This window comes from Protopterus annectens, chromosome 7.part0 (assembly GCF_019279795.1).
Source record: "Protopterus annectens isolate FY-2018-M chromosome 7.part0, PAN1.0, whole genome shotgun sequence".
NCBI classification, from domain to species: domain Eukaryota; kingdom Metazoa; phylum Chordata; order Ceratodontiformes; family Protopteridae; genus Protopterus; species Protopterus annectens.
Genome location: NC_056739.1, coordinates 1,341,421,413 through 1,341,437,888, shown reverse-complemented (window position 1 = coordinate 1,341,437,888; position 16,476 = coordinate 1,341,421,413). Strand labels below are relative to the sequence as shown.

Genomic DNA, 16,476 nt, shown 5'->3' with positions numbered 1-16,476 from the left:
GTTTTTGTTCTGTCAGCAGTAAAACTGACAGGCATTTGAATTTCAGACTTCATGTTCTTCAGAAAATACATAGTAACACAACCTTTTATTCTAGCAATTTTCTAAGTTTATAAGATGAATATTTGAAATTTGTCCCTATTTTTGGGACTGCATTCCCTCATTATTGGCTTTGTCCAGGTCTTTTGTGCTAAGGTTGACAGCTATGGCAAGAACTGAATTCACTGAATGTTTGAGGGCTGTATTCCCTCATTACTGGGTTTGTCCAGGTGTTTTGTACTAAGAGGTTGACAGCTATGGTGAGAACTGAATTCACTAAATGATAGCCATTTAAGTTTCAGTCTTCCTCTTTTACAAAGCAGCTGATTTGGCGTAGTGGTATGTTGCTCTGTTTTGCACAGAGAGCTTGGCAGTAAAATGTATGGTTCTAGCAACTTTCCAAGATTATACAAGCAATGTTTGTGTCCCTGGTTTTGGGCTTTTGACCCCCCCAATACATTTTGGCTTTTTCCAGTTTTCCTGTGCTGCAAAGTTGAGTATTGAGTAGATTTTACAAGGAGCTGAGAGCTGCAGGCGAACAGAAGTTTAGTGCTGCTTAAGTGAAGTTGGTTTGCCTTGTTAATAGCACAACAAGTTGTGTACTTGTCTTTGATGCAGAAGGCTGTGGGTTCTACTCCCACAAGGGGTGGATGCTGCTGTATTGAGAATGTTCTCCTTGGTGAAAATACTAACTATGAGTCCATTATCAGTTTGCCATCCATTTCCTCTTGCAATATTACTAGCTTATCATTTTTTAATGTAATATAGGCAATTTATTCCTGAGGGGCAACAGGCACTTTATTTTTTGATGAAACCATGAAATATAAAGGTGTTTGCTAGCAGCAACCTCTTCATTAGTTAGAGATTTCTTTAATGTGGAATTATTTAGATGACTTTTACTTCTTCAGAGATAGTGCATATTTACTGATAATGGACTGTAGAATTGTGCATATTTACTGATAATGGACTGTAGAATTGTGCATATTTACTGATAATGGTGGACTGTAGAATTGTGCATATTTACTGATAATGGTGGACTGCGGAAGTCTGAGTAGACTTTTATGATAAATGTTCTGAACTGGGCAGTTTTGTCATTATGGGTGCATGCATTTTGTTTCATTGTTTACTGGAAAAATGTTCAAAACAAATTTAAAACGCCCTCTAACAACTGTAATATATTGTACAAGGAATATAATTTAGTACAATGAGGAAGGTGTATCAAAGAGCACATGTATGTTTCATATGCAAGGGGCCTATGATTTGAAAACAGCCCAAAATTAATCTTTATCTGCCACTGGCAAAATGTATTTTCTTTGAATGTGGGTTTCAATGCTGTTTCAATGAATGTGAGTTTCAAGAGCAGAGAAGTTTTAATGCTAAGTTTTCATTGTGAGACTGCATTGCTTTGTTTAGTAGATGACTTAGTGTTTGTGCTGTAAAATACAAAATAAAACTTTCAAATGAAGTCCAACTCATCATACAAGTAAAGCAGTATGCACATTAGTGTTTATGGTAAATGGAGTGAAATAGCCAAGTAATGGTTCATAGGAATGGCTGCAGAGGCTCTTCAACTGTGATTTTGTCAGGGGGGAAGGGCAGCAAACTCAGACAGGCCCAGCTGAACTATACCTCCCAACTGTCCAGATTTTCAAAGAATGAATAGATTTTTGCTTCTTATTTTTGGTTTGTTCTTCATAAAATTTGTAGTTTTCTGGCAAATCATTTAGAAATTAAGTCACTAAATAATGATACACTGAGTTTCAGACTTCACAACCTGCAGAAAAATGCGTGCTAAAGTAAGAACTGTTATTCTATCAACTGTCTCAATTTATACAAGAGCGATTTTTAGTACTGTTTATATGTTCCCCCAGTATATTTGGCCTTGTTAGATTTACTGCATTAACAGGTTGAGAGGTACATGCAAATAAATTGCTTTATAGAATTAGGCATAGCCAACCTCTCAACTGTCTCCGATTTTGGCTTAAAATGTTGCTCTTCCCCTAATAATCCCTCCAAAAATAGCAATTTTGGAAGAAAACATGGAGGGTTTACAATTAAGAAATAACTGTAATAATCAAAGTTATAGATTACTTGAAATGCATGTAGATTCTTTTATTTTGTCAGCTGCTCAAGTTAGCAGTACTAATATTAAAGTGTCCCTTCTTTGACAGGTTCCCAGCTGTATTGTGTGGCTATTTTATATTTTTGCATCACATTTGGTCCATTTTTCATAAAATTGTGTTTTTGGCAAATTAGTGACAAATCACTAAAGACGGAAGTTAGAAAATAATGGCAGACATTTGAGTTTCAGATTTTATACCCTTCAGAAAAGTCATACTAATGCAAGACCTATTCTATTATCTTTCTAAGTTTATTAGAGCAATATTTAAAAATTGTCCTTATTTGTGGGCATTTGTCCCACTTCTGTGTATGGCTTTGTCCAGATTTCTTGCTTTGAGGTTGAGAGGTATGACACATGTGTCAGGGCCATCACAGTCAGCCAGAGACATTTCAAATTGTGACATACTTGTTGCACCCCACTCCACCATGTACTGACTCTGGATGTGTCCAAGCAAGGCAAGGAGTAGTTATGCAGTGTAAATGTGCAGTGTGTCTCCCCCCCCCCCTCATCCAAGGTAGACACAAGTACTACAGTGGCTTTTCATCTGTCCTTGATTTTGCAGAAAGGTCTGGTTTCTGTCATATTTTTGTACTGTTGATTTATGCTTATTACTCAAAGTGCCTGTTGCTCTGTGTTTAAGTAGCAATGTTTTAATGACCATAATGTAAGCTTGTCTGAGATCATAAGATGCAAGTAAGCTTTAATAAGCATACTGTTAAAGAATTGCCAACATTGAAAGCCTTTCTGTTGTTGCCATGCAGAGAATACTTGACTAGATAATGTATAAGCCTTGGGTATTAAAGGACAGGATTCCATTATTTTAAAAAGCTCATTACACTTGTTGGAGACTTCCAGTCATCTCTACAGACTTTACCCGTAAACTAAACAGAATGCCAATCATGTGTGGTCCATAACCTGTACAGTAATCCTTTAAGCAATGTATCTTGAGCTTGTTTCTTGTTTGCTTTTCATTTTTACTTACATGTTTTCCCCATGAAACAAGTAGATAGTTGTCAGGCAGCAGGTCTTTTTGGATAAGAAACATTTTTACAAGTGGGGCATCACAGAGATTTCTACTTTCAGCATGTTACTTGGCACTTTAATAAAGCTGAATATAAATTATAATTAGAACTGCAGTGCAAGGAGAAGTGGTTTGAGTTGAGTGCTTCTGGTTTTGCTTGTACTTGATTTTGACTGGCATTCCAGTAATGTATTTAAAAAGTAATTTATTTTTTCATGCCTCACAACCTTTTGTTTCCATCTAGATATTAAGTAAGCTGTCATGCAGCCAATGCATTGAAATATTTTTATTCTTCTACACTTATTTTTGTCTTGATTGGACTCTCATAATGATGGTTTGCCATGCCACCCAGGGGAGTGTATTTAATTAAAGCTAGTTTTTGTGGTTTTGAGCATAGCTCCTCCCCTTTCTGGTTGGCCACACCCCTTCCCCTTGACCCCACCCATTCAGCTGGCTCCTGCAGCCCCCCTTTGATTTGAAGTCACCAGCCGCCACTGGCCTGTATCATATGAAATATAAATACAATTAAAATGAAATTTACATTAATGTGACTAGTTATCAGTAGTGCTCACACCTACTTATGAAATAACTGTCTAGAGTATGATAGGAGTGTTCAGAGTTCAGGAAGACAGAAAAGATAAAGAAATGTAAACATAAATGTTTTGATATGACGATACCTCTATGGCAAGTGGTAGCTTTTTAATTCTTTGAAGCAAAGCCATCAAAGAAAAAAATGTTAAAAAATAGCTGTTTTAATGCAGACATTCAAAATAATTATGTTTTCCTCTAAGACAGTATGGGCAAACAATAATGTTCTTTCAAAAGAATAGCATTTTTTATTTAAACGTTGACAGGTACATTCAGTCAGGCCATAAAACAAGAGTATAAACCCCTACAGCCATTAGAGGAACAATAATTCCTAGATTGTTTGCCCTGACATACAACTGAGGAATGTGAGCTAGTCAAAGAGGATGAGTACAGTACAGCAATCTGCAAGTTTTTAATTCAATCATGGTAGTAACATATGTTAAACTGATAAACTGAAATACTTTTGTTTGCTTCTCTTTGAAGAATGACTTCTTATGTTATGAATACTGTGATCAGTAAAGCAGGAATTGTAATTTACAGTACCATGCTCGATAAATGTCATACAAAGCAATGATGTTGTTAAAAGAGTTGGGTGTCTTACACTGTCATTTTATACAGTCAATATAGCTGTGAAGGTCTTAGGGCCCCCTAAGACATGAAACTAGGAAAAACATGCTTTATCAAATGCAATGGAGCCTTACACCTTTTTAGTACATTAGTTAGTTGCAGGTGTACCTGTGTGGATTTAATGGCTAGCAACTTTTGAATGTGGCAGCCAAGAGGCCATATTTTTGTGGCTTGCAGTTTTTTTTATTACCTGGGTGCTCCAAGAGTTTTGCAAAGTAGTAATTTCAAAAGTTTTACAATGGTTTTGATATCCATAAAGTCTTACCAGCTATTGAGACATTCTTAACTTGGTCCATGTGAGGTGCACATGGAACATCTTTTGGCAAATGTATCTGTATTGTCAACAGTCTGGATCAGGACATGCCAGAGCAGCAATGTAATAAACTCCACCTACAAAAGGGAAAATACTGTTTACATAGTCTATGTTTCACTTCACAGTGTATAGAGTGTTCAGACTATGAAAGACAACACATTCTGGATTCAATAACTTTCAGCCAAAGTTTTTACATTATTTGTACACTTGTCATGGCTTACAGCAATCATGCTTTGCAAGATGCCTTTTCTGTGGAATACTATCCACCATGGCAAATGATAGTTGTGGTTCCCACACATAGAGGAGGTCCACTGGAAACCATGTAAATTTGGTCCTTCTTATTATTCTCACTTACCTAAGTGCAGCCTGCTGTCTCACTGTCCACATAGTTTCAAGTAGCACCTTTGGAAACTGAATGCAATAACAAATATAATTTCCATGGCCCCAGAAGAGTGAAAAACGGGCCTTAGAATTGGCAGTATTCATAAACCTCATCAACATTTTGAAGTGGTATGCTACCCACTCTTACTGTATGTAATTGCCATATGACTGCTGTGTCCCTGTATGTTTAAGCCTAGTCTGAAAATTACTTTCAGAAATAAGACAAGTACTCAGATATCCTTCTTTAATGTCCTTACTAAAACTCACCTCAATGGGCATCCCACAATGCTTCAGAATATACTATTTGTTTCTGTTGTTATTAAATGATAGCCACATACTAAACACAAGTAAATAATGTTCCTAAACTGCATCCAATACAAGTCCACCCTACATGCACACACACACACACACACACACACACACACACACACACACACACACACACACACACACACACACACACACACATCATTTCCCATGATGATATAATTATTCCTTTCCAATACCAATGCCCTTTTCCTGTCTTTCTGGCAATGCTGTCACCAGCACAAAAGAACAATTTTTGCCTACTTTTAAAAATAATTAAACTGTTAAATATTTATAGGATAGCAATAGTCTGAGCGGTCACTCTTCAAAAAGTGTAACCTGATAGAACTGTATCAGTTGAACACTCATCTCCATAAACTAATAAATAAATGACCAGCCACAGGCATGTAAGACTTAATAATAAAATTCTTTGTTGAAAATAAATGAAGCAGTGCACTTTGCAAAATGAAATATGCAAGCAGCTATATATTTGCACAATAAAATACAAAATAAATGGGTCTAATCAGCTAGAGATGATAGAGAACAACACTAGCAGCTTATATGGGCTTATCACCTCCTGCAACTGAAGATTTACTGAATTATAACTGCCTTTGATGAAAAAGTCCAAACAGCAAATACACAGTCTCAGAGGCAAATAGATTCAAGATTTGAGATTCTATTCCAAAACTGCAGTTTACTGTGCATATTTCAAAAGCAAGGCAATGCTGACTTGAAGTCCCATTAAAGGTTTCTGTTGTGGTATTTTTCAATACTGAAAAAAAAACTTTAATCTACATATGGAAGTCCTGAAGAAAAAATAACTTTGCTAATAAGTGTATGAATGCTTGAAAACTGATTTAGTTTCACAGGCATTAATGGGGCGTGCCTTCATTGAAGGTTGTGTGTCAGGGCTGGTAACCCGGTACGTAACAAAAAATCCACTACCAATCATTAGCAGACCAGAGCTCCACTGTGGTGACCCCCAACCGGGAAAAGTCGAAAGACACAAACAATTTAGTTCTACAGAACAATAACTGCATGATTCGTACACATTTACTCTACAACTCTGACGTATGTTTTACAGGGAAGACCATTACATTTTTCTTGAAAAGCACACTTACTTTAGTTCAGTGTAGCTTCATTGCAGTGACCATTAATCTGCTGAGATGCTCAGTGTTGGGATTTATTATGAAATGATCTGAGTGACATGGGAAATATAAGAACAGTGTTCTTAGTTCTGAAAAAAAATGTGATTTAATGAAAGTGTTTTCTGTATCTGAAAGGAAGGGATATTAACTGTAAAAGAAGATTAATAATGCAAACCTGTGACAATCTCTGGAATGCTAATGACACTATGACCAGAGATTCTGAAAATAAGTATTACTGCTATTCTAAGTGAATAGAAAGAAAAAAAACTAAGAGATGGAATAGTATTTCAGTATCATGTTTAGGAAATACAGAATGCATTATGGAGTTATACAAAAAAAGTAATAGTTATGTAGTGTGTTGCAAGGAGGTTTGTAATGTATATAACATCAAAAAAGACAAAACATAACATTTGTTTTCAGCTTTCTGTCTATTATTAGTCCATTAATACTAGTGAGAGAGAGAGAAAAAGAGAGAACAGCAATTAGGATATGTGATGGTGTTCTCTATTACTCTGTGAACAGTCTCTTTTTCTTGTTCTAGTCTTGCCCAACAACTTTAGCAAGCCTCACTGGCAGCATAGCAAGAATACATAAATTTTCAAAAGTTAGGTATCTTAGCTGAGGAAAAAATAAACAGAATGCATAGTAGGAATGAATTAAGGACATCTGCTATGTTATTTATTAAATAGGTCAATCAATTTAGAATTTTCAGTCCCATTCTGAACAACCATCCCTCACAAAAGGAAAATGTAAAGTCATACAGTACTAGGCTTCTGTCTTTCTGATGAGATATTAAACTGAGGCCTCATCTGTTTGATTTAGTGGTAGCTCCGGTGGATGCAAAAGATCCCACTGCATCATTCAAAAAGACTAGGATTTCTTTATTTATGTACAAAAATAACTCTTATTTACAAATATTTACATATTTACAAGTGAACAAATATATACATATACAAATCTGTTTACACAATCATACTAAATTTCCATCCCTGTTAAGACTCCCACTCCTTTTTCCATAACCATCTGATTTCACTTAATATTGTTGCTAAAATCTGTTTACCTTTAAACATAATTTCATTTAATCTTTCATTCCATATAACCAATATAACATAAAATAACTTTTTATCTGTTCTTTTAACATATTATTTACATCTATTTTTATAATATCCAGATTTAATCATATCCATGTTTATTTTATCCACTGTTTTATATCTTCAAAAAATCTTCTTTACACAATTTTCCCCATATCTTTTTACTGTTCCACAGTTTCTTCTTCTTGACAATATAAACATATTCTATCACTTTTCTTGTTATAGGGCATATTCCTTTTACTGGCAAGTTATCTATTGCTAGTCTCCACAAAAAATCTTAACATTCTATTTTCTGATTACAACATTGCTTCTTATTTTTATAGCTTTAATTTTTTCATCTGTTAGATTTTCCCATGTTTTATATAGTAATGATTCATCATTACATTATTATACCATACTGTTCTATCCTTTTCTATAGCATCAATTTTTATTTTCAACAACAAATATTTTTCTTGGTAATATTTTATTTTCTCATTTATACACTCTTTTCTTTTACTCTATTTTACCATACCACAACATTTATCATACTTATATTTATAAAAACTTAAAGACAAGCAAAGGCAAGGCTCCAGCTTCCTGTTCTTGAAATAAACATCAGCAGCAACTCCAGGTCGACAGTAAATAACTGCTTTAATGAACAAATGCAACACACAAGCGCTTTCACAGAATGCTTCTTCAGGTGTATAAAAAATGTTATAGACACACCTCCTTTATACCAAAAAACTCATCACATGACAGGAAGCTACAAACATTTAAAATAAGCTCATTTCATTAAGCTATATAAAAAGGTAAAAATATAATGCATATAAACAAAAATATATATAAATGTATATATATTTATAACTAATATGTGTACATAATACCTCAATTAATACTTATCACCTGCAAAACGGTCTATTTTTTAACACTGGTCTCATAGGGACATGTTCATTAAGACTATGTCCTACATTGGCTCTCAATCTAACTATCGAGTTCGCCTCCATTTTCTCAGTTTTAGCTCTGATGTCACCCCCTCTTTTATTTTCATAACATCTCCCTATAACCATGAATTTGAATCTATGTTTGTCACTAAACAACACTATTCCAATATCATAAGGAATTACCATAAATAATGATATAACATAAGACTCATCTTCCAAACACATTTGTTCAAATGCATTAATCAATGAATCTTTCACTACTTTTATTAAACATTATTTTTAACATAAGGTTACGGGTAAACATTTTAATATCAAAAACTATATCAGAAATATTCATATCAATAGTTGGAATGAAGGAAAGTTCCTTTTCTAACACAATCAGTTCATCTGTAGTGAAAGTGTGGATTCTTGTTTTAAGAAACCAAGTGTATTCATGCCTAAACAGAATTCATTGATTAATGCATTTGAACGAATGTGTTTGGAAGATATATATAATGTTTATTACCAACAGAAAATGCTTAGGAATAGAGATAAATGGCATAATTTAAGTAAATCTGAGTTTAAAGCCTTAAGTTTACAGAATAATCTTTCTATCATGATAAGACCAGCTGATAAGGGAGGGCAAACTGTTATCATGAATAGAAAAGATTATGATGAAATAATGTTTTAATTGCTAAATGATTCTAATTTTTATCAACTGATTTCACCTGTACAAGTTAATGCAATGATTGAAAGAATACAGGATGAACTTAAGCATTTAGAGAAAATGAGTCTTATAGATGAGGCCCTTTTAAGGTACTTTTTAGTGTACAATCCTGTTATACCGAGCATTCAAGGTCTCCCCAAGTTACATAAGTCTAGAGTTAACCCTCCTATGAGACCAATAGTGGCAGGAAGTAATTGGTGTACAGAGCCTTTATCAATATTTCTAGAGAAGAACATCAGGAGCCTAATTGATAAATCAGTGTATATTTTGAAAGACACTGAGAATTTTGTTAGAGACCTTTATGAATGTATTGGCAAGAGACAAAGCACAGATAGGTTTCTTCTAGTAACACTAGATGTTATATCATTATTTATGGTAATTCCTAATGATATTGGAATTAATAGTGTTATTAGGTTATTGAGTGTCAGTGGTGGGTTTACTGAAGAAAAGATATTACTCTTACAAACCCTGTTAAAGCTCACATTAGAAAATAACATTTTTATGTTCAGACATCAAATTTTCTGGCAGCTTAATGGGGTGGCGATGAGAACATCGTGCGGGAATAGTTACGCGAATGCTGTGATGTTAGAATGGGAGATGGAACATGTGTTAGATGGACCTTTTAAAGAGTCTGTCATGTTTTACTGTAGGTTTTTAGATGACCTCTTCCTGATTTGGAAGAGGTCAATAGAACGGCTGACTGAGTTTGTGAACTATATTAATAATTCCACAAGCTTTCTCAAATTCACTTTGAATTTCTCAGATAAAACAGTGAAATTTTTAGATGTGCTAGTAGAGCAAAATGATGTGGGTGAAATGTATACTAAGATGTAAAGGAAAGAATGCCACATTAATCAATTATTAAGAAAGGATAGCATGTACCCAAAATTTATATTTAGGAATGTTGCACAGAATCAGTTTTTCAGAGCCTCCAGGCTCAATGTTAGGAATGAGGATTTTGACAAACAGAAGGAAATTGTTAGCTCTGAGTTATTGGAAAGAGGGTATGAGTATAGTATGATCCAGAGAAATGCATTGGAGGTTGGGAAATTAAGAGATACGAGGACGAAACCGTATTTTTTGGAACCCTGAGGAATGCTTTAGATAAAAAAAACAGCTAACAGTAATAAATTAAAAATGTGTTTAAGTTATTCTAGGAATGTGAGTATGTATACTAATATTATTAACAAACACTGGAATATTTTAACAGCAGATAGACAGGTGAGTAGGTTTTTAGACCCACAACCTCTGTTTACTTTCAAAAATAAAAAAAGCCTTAAAAGAAGGTTTTGTACAGCAAGAGAACAAGGATATTCAGGAAATCTACTAGGGAACAAACCATGTAAAAAATGTCAGTTTTGTAGTTACATAATGGAAGACACAAAGTTTAGGCACCCTGATTCAGGAGAAACCTTTTATTTAAGGGCCAATGTATCGTGTGATACCTCCCATGTGGTTTATCTTGCCACATGTCAGGTATGTAGCAAATTCTACATTGGGAAAACAGATAGATTGCTCAGAGATAGAATCAGGAAGCATATCTATCATATTAAGAAAAGAAGTAATTTTAATGCTCTATCTAAACATGTTTTAGACACTAGTGACAAACATAGATTCAAATTCATGGTTATAGGGAGATGTTATGAAAATAAAAGAGGGGGTGACATCAGAGCTAGAACTGAGGAAATGGAGGCGAACTAGATAGTTAGACTGAGAGCCAATGTAGGACATGGTCTTAATGACCATGTCCCTATGAGACCAGTATTAAAAAATAAACCATTATGCAGGTGATGAGTATTAATTGAGGTATTATGTATACATATTTTATATATATATATATATATATATATATATATATATATATATACACACACACACACATTTCTATATATTTTTGTTTTATATATATTTGCATATATGCATTGTATTTTTACCTTTTTATATAGCTTAATGAAATTAGCTTATTTTAAATGTTTGTAGTTTCCTGTCATGTAATGAGTTTTTTGGTATAAAGGAGGTGTGTCTGTAACATTTTCTATACACCTGAAGAAGCATTCTGTGAAAGTGCTTGTGTGTTGCCTTTGTCCATTAAAGCAGTTATTTACTGTTGACCTGAAGTTGCTGCTGATGTTTATTTCAAGAATAGGAAGCTGGAGCCTTGCCATTGCTAGTCTTTAAGTTTTTTTGTGAACTTTTTCTGTTTTTTTGCAAAGGTACCTGGTTTGTGTTGGGCTACTTTTTCTCCACATACTTATATTTATAGAAATTTACTACTAATCTTTCATCTTTTTCATTTATCCACTTTAACACTTTGTACAAGTTTAATGAAGCAGCATATACCAATGGGTTAATTAACCCTAAACCTCCTTCTTCTTTATTTACATACAAAACTCCTCTTTTTACTGGGTTTAATCTAGAACCTCAAATAATCAAAAAATATATATCTGCAATAATTCCTTTTCCAGTACTGCTGGCAACTTAAATACACTTACTAAGTATGTTATTTTTCCCATCAGTACTGAAGTTATCAAATAAGCTTTTTCTGAATGATAATTTATATGTTTTCCAGAAAAGATGAGTTTGTTTTATTTTGTGTATTTTTTCCCCATTTAATTCTACTTACATATTTATTCCTAAATTGTACACCCAACACTGAAATTTCATTCATTGTAAAATATACACCCCAATCTTTACTACATCTCCTAAACTTTTACTTTTATATTTATTTAAAGCCATCCCTATCATCTCTAGACACTTATTTGTGCAAATTATTGCTTCTTTTATCCAAATTTTGTTTTTTGCAATTAATATAATGTCATCTGCATATTTTAACAGAAATAGAATTCTTAACCCTTCAGGTGTTATATAGCCCCACCTCTTTCATTTTGTAATTTATTTCACATACTATCACATTTATAACTAATGCAAAGAGTACCATACTCACTGGACATCCCTTTCTTACACCACTCTTTATATGTTCCTCTTGGCTTAACCAGCCATTTACAGTTACTTTTACTTTATTATTACTAAAATCAGATATACATAATTTCCTAACTTTCTCACTTATATTATATTATTTCATTATTACCCATATGTTTTATTTCCAATTATGTCAAATGCCTTATTAAGGTCTCCTGTCATGATTTTTTCTTCTTCTTTTCTGTTAATAATATTACCCACAATTTCTCTATCATTAATACTTCTTGACAAACCTTCCCCTTTATACTATATATGCTAGCTTTCTAATATTTTCCATTTTAGCTTCAAATACCTTTTGTATTATTTTCATAAAAAATGTATAATCATTATTATTCAGTACTATCGGACTCTGTTTTTTAATTGTTATTTTATCTTCCTTCTTCCAAATAAATTTAAGTATTCTACTACATAGTTCTTTATACATAAAACCTTTATTTATCAATTCGTTGACAATCTTTAATTGCTTTTTTTTTGCCAATCCCTTAAATTCCTGTACATTTCATATCCTATTCCATCCGGTCCTGCAGCCAAATCTATATTTACTTGTCCTAATGCTTCATCTAGCTCATTTAAAGGAATCTCCTTTTCCAAAACTTAATTCTCTTTTTCTGTTCACTTTTTTTACTTTCCATGTTTTTTTAAACATTTCTTGTACATATAATGCTACATTATTTATAATATTTTCCTGAGTTGTTTCTATTTATCCTTTTACATTTTTTATTTCTCTCTTTATACTACCATCTTCCTTAACTAATCTTCTTAAGTAATTCAATACTTCTCTTTTTCCTTGTAAAAATATCATTGCTTATATAACAGTTCTTGTATTTTTCTTGATTTCTTTCATATAATTATTTTTCTTTGTTAAAATATTTTCTAACATTATGTTCTAAATCTTCTAATGCATTGTTATATGCTTTTATATATTTTTCATTCTCTGCTTTTCTCACATCATATTGCCACTGTAAAAAAAACATTTTTTTAATTTTTCTTAAATATCCACCATTCATAAAAATTTTATAAAAATATTCTCTTAATAATATGAGTTTCCATAACTGTACTGCTAATGTCTTTCCTTCTTTATTCCATGATTTCTCATTTATCCTTTTTATTCCTTGCCTATGTTTTAAATAATTATTTTCTGTTATCTGCAGCCATATTGCAAAATTATCAGAAAATTATGATCAAATTCCAACCCTTCTCCTACAACTAAACCTTCTGACACTAAAAATTTATATTTCAGTTCTATGTGTAACCCTTTTGTAAGTCCATGATTTTTGTCACAGAATTTTAACTTACCATATCTTATAACTTCTAACATTTCTATTATATTGTTTCCTTTCTTTGTACACCTGCCTCTTAAATCACAGTTAAGTTGCCTGTTTTGTATAATGTTTATATTTATTACTATTTAGTCTAAAATGTGATGAAATAAGCCTTCCCTTATAATTCTATATACTTGCTCTTTCCATTTTAAATCTACAATGGTTAAACTTCCCATCTTTGCTAAGTATCTTTACTGTATTTCTACAGAATACAGCTATTCCAGAACATCTCTCTTTTCACAAATTCCAGATTATCTTTCTTCCTCATAGTTTCTCTGTTTGTAATCTTTCATTTGTTAAAAATATTATGTTTTCTAATATAACTACATCTTCATCACATGTATTACACCACTCCAAAATTCCTATTCTTCTTGCTATATTCTTACTACTATTCACATTTAAAGAAAGCACTCAAAAATTTTCATTTTTCCTTAAATTCATGGTTTCATGAATTAATAGCTAATTACTAAGCTAGTTTTCTTAATATGTCATTCTAAGCCTGGTGAATTTCTTTCCCCAAGGTAAGAACACTGTACCTTATGTCTGTGAGTTAACCACCTTAACCATTACACCAGGCCCCAATCATTAGTTGTATATATTCTTTTTTATCCATTTCTTTTTTCTTTGTACTTATCCCTCTAAGTTTTCTTTTTCTGTCCTTTACTCTTTTACCAGTATGATTCTTTTTCCTTTTGCTACCTCCCAATTTATGTCTTCTTCATCACTTATTTCAGAACCTTCTTCTAGGTTCTCTTTATCATTTTTTCTTAACCAATTTTCTTCTATTTTTACTATTTCTAAAATGTTTCCTTTTTGTTCATTTTCTTCTTTCTTTGTTTTCCTTATTCTTATTTTAACTTTTGCAATCCATACATAAACGTCCAACTTTGTTATATTTAAAACATTTTGTTTCACATTTTTTGCATCATGTCCATTTCCCTACAAATATAACACTTTCTTTTGTCACAGTTACCTATCAAATGTTCTTATTTTCCATAAAAACTATGTTTTGGGTTGTCTCCAGTATTTTACAACACCCATTCCCCTCCACATTTCTCATCCTTGGTAAATGCATATATTTTCCCTTCTATTTTTAATACAATATTACAATCCAAGCTACCAGTCCATAAACCCCTTTTGTCATACACTGCTGCAATGTCCAGTACTTCTTTACATAAAGCTTTCAAATGTCCTTTCAAAGTCTCTCTTTCTACCTCTGTTCAAAATTGTACATGAATTTTCTTCTTTGTTTCTCTATTGAATGTTTTTATCACATAAATTACATGGGTTACAGTCTCTTTTTTTTCATATTCTCCAATAAAAATTTCCATTGAAAAAAGTCTCAAATATAATGTTACAAAATGTCTCTGTTAATAACAATAAGTGCTCTTACCTCGTATTACTTTACACCCAAAGGAGCTATTAAATTGCCCCACACTTCATACTTCTACATTTATTGTCTTCTTTACTTTAAATCCTTGCCATGTACTTGCATTTTTCATTTTCTTCTGCCTTCTTTTCTGCTAATCCACTTTGGCCTTCTTTTACTATCTTTGCATATGTTTTTTTTTCCATCTCACCACTGTTCTTCAGATTGTCTCTGCATCCTCCTTTTATAATTTCTCCATAATGTCCTCCCAGAAAACATCTTCTTTATTTTCAGACTTACTCTGCACCACCATTTCTTTAAGTAAACCACCACAAAACCCTTACAACTGGAGGCTTGTAATTATGCATCCATCATTTGTGGACTCATCTCCATCAAACAGATTTCTTTGAAACATTTCCTCAGAATCCTACATGCATTCTCTGATCTCGATATTTGCTTTCTGCTTCATTTATTTCACCACTCCATTGTATCCTTCTTTCTCCATCTGCCTTCCCTGTTTTTCCTGGTCACCTCTGCACCTGGAATGAAAACAGGAAGTGCTCCTCCAACATGGGTCCCACTCACAACAATGAGGAGTAAGGCAAGTTCCCCAATGCCCTGGTCAAATTTCCCAGCAGTATAAATACCATCTCAGGACTCCCTTGAAAAGAAAGTAGTAGCCTAGTGGGACTAAACCTGTCAACAGAGACTAGATAGACAGATAAAATCTGAGTCCAACAGAAATGGTCAGCACTTACAAGTGACATATTTGTGAGTTACTGGTCCAATGAAATTAGTTTGTCTTGATAATATGAACTGGAATATGGCAACACCTATTTTATATTTAATTTAATTGTCTTTTAGCCAGCTAAGTCTGTAGACATATATGTTATTGATTTTCCAGGTAAATGAAATTGAGCCATTATGTTATGAGTGTATAAATATTTGGGAATTGATGAAGGATCAACAATAAAACATGAACAAATATAAATAAAACTTAGCAATGAATGTTGTAAAAGACTAAAATTAATATTAAAAACAGCTCTGACATCTAGGAACAAAGTCCAGACTATAAACCATTTGCTCTTCTTGTCCTAACTTACAGTTTTGGAGTGATTGACTGGCCCCAAATGTATTGGATCAGTTGGAGAGAAAAACAAGAAAAATGCTTCATGCTTATCAAATGATTTATAAAAATGAGTACACACTAAGATTATATATTCCCCATTCTGAAGGAGGTATGGACCTCCTCAAAACTGATTACATGTATAGATCCACAATCATAGGACTACATACATATCTGCTGACCTCACAAGATCCAAACATAGTAAAAATGTTTAAAACATGAGGAGAATACATCTAAGATGACTTCCCTGCTTGGTCTATTAGAAGTAGATCAGTGTCAAGTGGGAATGGAAATTAAACCAGAAGTAGATAAAAATCAGGCAGCAACTGAATGTGCCAAAAAAATAAAAGAAAGAATATAAGGTGAATGATCAGATGAGAAGGCAAGAAATGTGGAAAATGCATAAATATAGTTACAAGTA

General features: G+C 33.0%; 1 long non-coding RNA gene across 3 annotated transcripts in view; it reads right to left on the bottom strand.

The window, feature by feature from the left end:
* The window catches only part of LOC122807045, a 497,813-nt gene that overhangs the window by 412,038 nt on the left and 69,299 nt on the right, over positions 1–16,476 (bottom strand). For all 3 annotated transcript variants that reach the window (XR_006365581.1, XR_006365580.1, XR_006365579.1), the window contains one exon: positions 4,660–4,784. This is a non-coding gene — a long non-coding RNA (uncharacterized LOC122807045). The remainder of the gene's footprint in view (positions 1–4,659; positions 4,785–16,476) is intronic.